The following is a 7,788-nucleotide window of genomic DNA, read 5'->3' as shown; positions in this document are numbered from 1 at the left end:
GAACGTAGGACGCCAGGTAGGACGGTCACGCATTAGTGACTCCGTTCTAGCGTCGCGTCATCGCACAAATCGAAAGTTCCCTACTGTCGTTTTGTGAGACCCTAGCAACAAAATCCATGGGACGAGGCTTAGTGGAAAGGTTTATAATAATTTCCAAGCTTAAACATAAGGAGACTTAGTTTAAAGAAAGAACATAAAGAGAATTAGTTTAATGGCCAGGGTCTTACAGCATCGTTTTAAACGTTTTCAGAATCTATCTAATCCAAATTACACAAAATGTACCTGTTCACAGTTTTAATAAATTCTAGACGATCGCTCTTAGAAAATAAGATTTAGGCCTATAAGGTTCACTCAACAAATTACTCGCATCAATTGAACGAGAACCAGCACAATTTTGACGACACTACACAACGTCTGTCGGGGCGATCAACTTTAGCATGGAAAAACAGCTCCTCAGTCGGCTAAACTGGTAGACACTGTTTCCAAGCTGAAGTTTAAAAATCTTCTTTGATTCAATTCCATCTGCTGTCCTTGTGTTTCAGCTAGAGGGCTGAAATACAATTTTCTGGCGCACCCTTTCGGATGAGACTTTAAGCCGTTGGTCTCGTGTGCAATATGGTGCATGCACTTTAAAGAACACAGTACATTCTTGGGGGGGGGGGGGGGGGGGGGGGTGTCTCTCGGTGTACAGCCCAATTCACCACCAGTACATGACGAACAGCTATATTGCGGAACCAGCGGTCACGTTCCAGTTGTCCTTAAAACCTATATTATAGATATTACACAATATTATATCCAAATACTACGCACGTGCAAAATAATTTATATATATATATTTATTATAAATGCGGTCATCTTGGTTATCTGCGATTTAAGGAAAGCCATAATTGTTTATTATTCCAACAGTTAATTACGATTTCCTTTTATTATTGATATCAGGTTTTGGAAACGCGTAAACACAGATATTTCAATATCCTTAGATAAACATAATTTGAAAAATCCTAAGGCTATTTAAATGATAACCAAATCCAATCAGCTACAGGTCAGTCGATTTCAGCAGTAGTTTTTGTAATAAAATCTATTTTAAACATGACATTTGTAACATGACGTGAAACAATTAGTTCGCTATGCTCTGATGTATATTTTTATCTGATTTGGTACCTAAAGGATTGATGGATAACAACGAGATACTTTATAAGTGGGGGCATACTTCGAGGTATTACATTAGGTATTATCCTTCATTATTGGTCTTTTCCTGCCAAAACACCATGCGTACAAGATTATAAATTAATCATTTTGCTTTAGGCTCGAACAGACGTCAGTTTCGTTTATTTGGCATTAAAATTCTTCCTATCCAAAAATTTTTTAAATTGGAGGCGAGGGGAATATTATTTCAGAAGAAAATAAATAATAGAATTGAAAAGTAAAATTTTGAGTTTTGTACTGTTAGTGTTACTTCATGAAATTTATGTCAATAATACATTTCCCACTCCTTTCGTTTATGTTCTTCGCGACGTGTTGATGGCATATAAAAGAAAAGGATCGCGTGCGTCGCTTCACCTCCGCACAGGTAGGTCCTGACTTCAATTCTTATATGACAATGGTTACGGCTCAATTACGTCATCAGTAATCGTTATAATAGATGACAGTACATTGAGAACCACTGAACACCTGGTGTCTGTAAACACAAATTAATTGAACATAATTGTAATATTTAAAAAAAAACTTGCAAGACTAAATCCATGAAATCTCTTAATTTGCATATCATTTGCATTATCTGTTTAATCTTGAACACATCGTAGGATTATAAGACATGACGAAGGCTAGAAATCCATTTTTCCGGTTGCGATTGTGGCTCCGTTTGCGGTGCGGTGCGTTTTAATCGATAATAGGCCTGTTTTAAAACGAGAGTGACTACATTAGTGCCGTTACGTTGCGTTGCGTCTCCTTAAACGCATACGCTTATTTTAACCGCTCCTTGGAGCGATTCATCTGTTTTGTGGTGCGTTGTGGTAAATCCATGCAAAAGGGCCTTTAAAAACGCACGTGATGAATCACTTACGTTGCTATATCCGGACTACGATTAGCGAAACGCACAACACATTCGTTACGCCTAACATAATTGTTTTAGCTGAGAACGTTTAACAAAAACTAGCTATTAGATATGTTGCTAATTATGTCGAAACAACATATGGCACAGGCCTAAATACATGCAAACATTACAGGAAATGAGTTGCTCATGATTGTATACCTTGAGATAATCCCCAAATAGTTATTTTTGTGAACATAACCATTGCCAATGTCAGTGTAATGCCAAAAGGGCTTAACGTCCCATTCGAATGACAAGTGGATTAGAGAGCCTAAAAGGTCTTGCACGAGGACATAGGCAAAGCCCAGTACAACAACCATTTGGCTACACCATCACCCTCTCACATCAACGTTTAAATAGGCCTAGTTATTGAGGCCTAAAACATCGAATCAGATATGGAATACAAATGTTTACCTAACTAACATTTTTGCATTTAATATTAATTCGTTATAACAACGTTTACATAACCAAAATTACTGAATTATAGAGTAATTTCCAACTAATAACGTCTTGTTAACGTTATTTTCTGACATGACCAAACCACAATATTGTACCATCGTTTTGTGTTTTGGCAAAGATAATAAATAGCAGAAGATAGAGCAGCTTCCCAATATAGTGGAACATCCGTTCGAAAGGCATTGTGGGTACACGGAGAGCAATTTTACCCCGTCCGCGCGGCGGCGCTATATAGTAATAATAAAGGCGCCGCTCTGGTTCGTTTGTTTCCTGTAGTTTCTCCACTTAGTAAAGTGGTCAAATTTTACCCCATTCGCGGGAGGGCGGATGTTCCATCAATTTTAATACAAATACGCGAAGCAGCTCATTCTTCTGCTATTTAAGTTCTTTGGTTTTGGTTACTACATCAAGCTTGAAAGGAGGGAGTATAAAGCCTACAAAGCCTGAATGTTTTAATTAGGCCCCAGCTGATCCAACGAATGTTAAAATCTAACAAGCGTTCTATGTTAATTCATTATATACTCATAGCCCTAGAGACGGTTTTATTACTCTGTGGATACGATTTATCTGATGTTGGATTACAGGTTAAGAAGCGTAACCCGCTGATCGTTTTCTCTCTGAAGATAACATCATCATAAATGTTTGTTTTCAATAACTTCGCATGTGGTTGAAAGGTGAGGTCCAAAAAATTTAGATGGGAAGATCCAATATTCTTATTATGTACGCATATAAACATGTTAATCGGTTCATTTCACGGACAAAAAAAAAGCCATATTTTTAGGATATTCAACTCTCTTTGAATTAATTACCTCTGCCAAGAAATCACCATGTGAGTTTCTAAACTTGGCATGAATATACATTCTATAAGCCATTTTAAAACATTATACGACAATATATTTAGGATTATCAGATTTGTTCAATTACTTTAGAGGGTCTTTGAGACATGTTATTAGCTTGTAATAAGCAAGTGCTCCCGACACATAATCGAATAATATGTTAAATTTTAACACTAGCTTTTTAGTTTCGATGTGTACTTTGTTAACACATGAGCTGGATAGCAAATAAACTTGGCAACCCGTGGACAAAAAAAAATGTAATAGATGCATAGCACACGGTGACCGGTGAACCAATTTTCTTATGTGATATTTATTATTATTATTTTTATACAAATCTTAGAGAAACAAATAAGCCTAATTGAAGACGTGAAGAGATTAGTTGGAACGCGCAGAATGGTTAGACGTCACATGATTTGAAGCAGTATATTAGACAAGCACCCGGGAGAGGTTCTAGATGGATAAACAAGCATAATCTTCAGAACAAGGAGTTTAAACACTATACAGTTACAGGAAGATGACATTCTTTCGAAGAAGTGTAAAAGCATGTAAAGTCTGCTTGCTTGTTAAAAGCGGAAGCCCTGCGAGGATTCGTGGCTGGTTTGCTGAAATTCCACCGTGATATGTTTAATAACTCAACCTAGGCTTGGTTGGTAAACTTCCATAAATAAAAACTGATCAAGGCAACTGACGACTCTGTCACCCCGAGTTAAAAAAAAATCCAGAGGAAGAAAAGAAGAACAATTTTCTTTAAAAAAAAAAAAAAATAGCCTTCAAAAGTAATTAATTATACAAAATAAAATTACTTTTTATAGTGTCAAGACTATCTGTACTGGCATAGACCAACATTGTTCACAATTAATCTTAAGTGATTGTTATTGTATATGATACATCAATTCACGAATTTCCAAATTAATCACACGCTTTTTGGGTGTCTTTGAACCATCATATGTTAAGTAAAGACCCAAATTTCGTTTTAAAGACTCACTTTCGATTTGAAGTATATTTATCTGAAATGATTACATTAGATTAGTGAGTCACATTGGTCGTTGAGGTCATACAGTTCTGTTCGATGGGCATTTGCTCTCTATTCAATCTCAGAGGAAATTTCACAATTTGTCTGCATAAATCGTCGGGTTCTGGCCAGCTCTAACACAGTATTTACAAACTTTATTTTCAACAACTCTTTCTTCGAAATGTAAATTAAATAAAACAAATGAAAACTATATTAATGACAAGTAGTAAGTATTATGGTTATCAATATTATTAGTATCGTTATGATTATTATTATAATTATTGTTGATATTTTTGTTTTGATGGTGATTTATCTTAGTATTTTGTGATATATATTTTTTTTACGATTACTTTAAAATATTAATACCAATACCAAAATCAGATGCGAAAAGTAATGGACCTTGAAGCTCAGTCCCGCCTTTTGGATATTGTTGCTAAGACAACGTAAATGTACGTAAACACGTGCTTTTGTTGGCAACACAAAGTGTGTTTGCTGGACACATGCGTATTTCGGGCACTTTTCTGATTAGTCAGTTGTCAAGTTTGATTGGCAATCCGGAAATTTCCATTGAATTTCCACACTAGGCAGTTAAGAATTAGCTTTATTTTGCAGTTTCCATTTCTATAATTTTAACTGCTCTATACGCAACGCGTATACATTATCACCTTGTAAGAAGTTTCTTTGTATTTGCCTATCAGAGAAAAATAAATTACTTTGAATTTTCTTAATATTATTTTAATAGTACAGTATATATGATTTTGATAATAATGTTATTATTATTAATATCAATACTGACATTAGATGCATGAGTCATGTTTCGTCAGTCGAGATACTGGAAAACGAAAGTTTATGTTTAACCGAAATATCAGAGAATACTAGAAAATAGACATATTTAGAAGGGGTCTAAAGACCATAAGCTGTAATTGGATAATTTGCCTCGAGTACTGACTCAGAGCCATCCCATTGTGATTGGTAGATAGTAAAAGTTGAAACAAAGGTCAAAAACATTTGCTTATACAGTACCTTCATTTTGATCCAGACCAGCTTTAGCGAAATTGCGGTCAACATGAAATAATATAAAATATTGTACCGTAAAGCCGTCCAGTCACCGCGTCCGACGGTCGTCGGCCGACGCGATTCTCCAGGCTGCCACCGACAATAATAAGCACATGGCGTCGCGTCGTTTAGCGCTCACAGGGAGCGGAGTTGAATTCGTTGGATACGACCCTGGGGCGGATACTGGGGGAATGCAGACGGTGCGATCGCAGCCCCCTAAATTGCATTAAAAACAATAATTCTTGTACTGTTGATAGGGGCCTATGAACATAGGCCTAGTAGCGGCATGAGAGTGCGTTTCCGACTCTCACGCACCCCGTCGCCAAATCCTGCATTCTCGCCAGCGAACGGAAAACGACTACTACAAACAGTTGAACGGGTAGGAGGAAGTATAATTACATAAAAACCCAATAGTATGGACAAAATCTGTAAATATGAGAATAAAACAATCACATATAATAGGAGTTTTAACTCAAAAATCAAACGCAGTTGTTTTACCCTCATGGACCATTACATCATAGTAATTTTTAATGTGATGTAATTTATAATAGGAAAAAGATTATTAAGCCTATATACAACACATATAACGTGCTTTATGGATGTTCTCTTATAAACGGACAACGAATTAAAACTATCAAACTTTCAAAAACTACAAATATATTCCACTTATAATTTACGTCATATCCTGACTGAATATTGACATAATGTTTGCAACCGAAGGCCAGTAATGCATTCGTCTCGAAATAGCTAATTTGATCACGATCTCAAAATAGTCACTGGCAATATTCTATTGGGTCGGGTAATTTTTCATCAAAATAAATCGAGTACATACTTAAAATCTTAAGATGACAAATTGACTCCGAAGGTATAAGCATACAATTTTAATGCAGACAAACATTTACGGAAATCGCCTTGTGACACAGTCAAAATATTCTGGTATAAAAAAAAATATATACAAATTGACGGTCAATGACTGAGAAGAGTATTACATAGGTAGGCTATGGATATAACTTTAATTGGTCTTTCTGCCAACCCCGCTTCTTGGATATTTTTGCTAAGGTTGCACAAACGACGTGTACAATAAAAGCATACGCACACACGTGGAGTTCGTGGGACAACACGTGTGTTTACAGGACAGGCGCGTGTTCTTGGCCCTGTTTTTTGATTGGTCAGTTGTTAAGTTTGATTTGGATACGTAGTAGTTCTAAATTTCAAGAAGGCTAAACTCGCAATATTTTGTTGCATAAATAAAATACTGTTCCCTATTAATTATCTGACAAGTCGCAAAATTCTTAGTTGATTTGATATATTAATTTCCGAACGTAATGTAGTTTATACATTGGAAATTTTCAATTTAATGAAGAAGTTAGAACCAGATAATTTCCTTTGTCAGATTATGTATTGATTACGTGAAATTAATACGAGAGGCTTATGGATTCTAAAAGATGATCTTCCTTCTCCGCCAAATGTATCTCTTAATAATATTCCCGTCCTTCACTTAATGTCAATAATCTCTTCAGATTCCATTGATGAAAATGCGTCACTCTCGCAAGCATACGCAACTTGTGTTGTTTGACTAGATAAATGTATGTCGCAGTTATTTACTTTACTGAGCCGTTCACACTGGTGAAACACTGTGATGGGATTCTCTATAAAAAGAGTTGCCCGATTTTCCGTTTCAGTGACTGTCTTTCAGCTTCCTAGCCCGTTGGAATGTATCTTGATTCACAGTCCTTTCACTGGCATTGGGATTAATGAACTCTTGGGTCGGCATAATTTATTTTGTTAAGGTTCCTGAACCCAACCGGTTTATATCGATCATATACTATACAAAAAGTCAATAGGGATATTTTAAAAATTTTACTCAACAATTGGCTTTGCCATTGCAATGTGTGTGTGTGTGTGTGTGTGTGTGAGTATTTTTTTTGGGGGGGGGGTGTCGAGAATAAAAGAATTAGTAATGTAAGTAAAATGAAAACTGTAAAAATGTGACTCATTTTGATGATTTTTTTGCACGTAGCAAATACACGCAAAAAGACGTGTCATGGCGCATAGGCTTGTTTTCAGCGTCCAGTGTGCGTATATATCATACTATTCGAACGATTTGCTGTCTAAAAAATTGCATGCTATAGCATTTCAAGAACTTGAACGACAGCCATTAGGTGGTCATCTGGGGGGAGCTGTGGGGCAAAGTACCCATCTCTCTTTCTTCGGCGTTAGACTGTGGAATGCTGTGGAAAGTTTCCTCCCTCAATCCCTACACGTTGAGTGCTATTAGTCCGATTGAACCACCGATGATCATATAATTACCAGTAATTATACATAGCTGTATACGGTAT

General features: G+C 36.2%; 1 long non-coding RNA gene across 1 annotated transcript; it reads left to right on the top strand.

Moving 5' to 3' along the window:
• The first annotated feature begins 3,099 nt into the window (after window positions 1–3,099).
• LOC117118080 lies at window positions 3,100–4,088 on the top strand. The gene is made up of 2 exons (XR_004446998.1): window positions 3,100–3,219; window positions 3,722–4,088. It is a non-coding gene; the product is annotated as an uncharacterized LOC117118080 (long non-coding RNA).
• The last annotated feature ends 3,700 nt before the right edge of the window (window positions 4,089–7,788 follow it).

Source organism: Anneissia japonica, unplaced genomic scaffold (genome assembly GCF_011630105.1).
Source record: "Anneissia japonica isolate Jap-2015-1 unplaced genomic scaffold, ASM1163010v1 scaffold287634_len692169_cov176, whole genome shotgun sequence".
NCBI lineage: Eukaryota > Metazoa > Echinodermata > Crinoidea > Comatulida > Comatulidae > Anneissia > Anneissia japonica.
The sequence above is the reverse complement of the archived record's forward strand: the minus strand, read 5'-3'. Positions and strand labels throughout refer to the sequence as shown.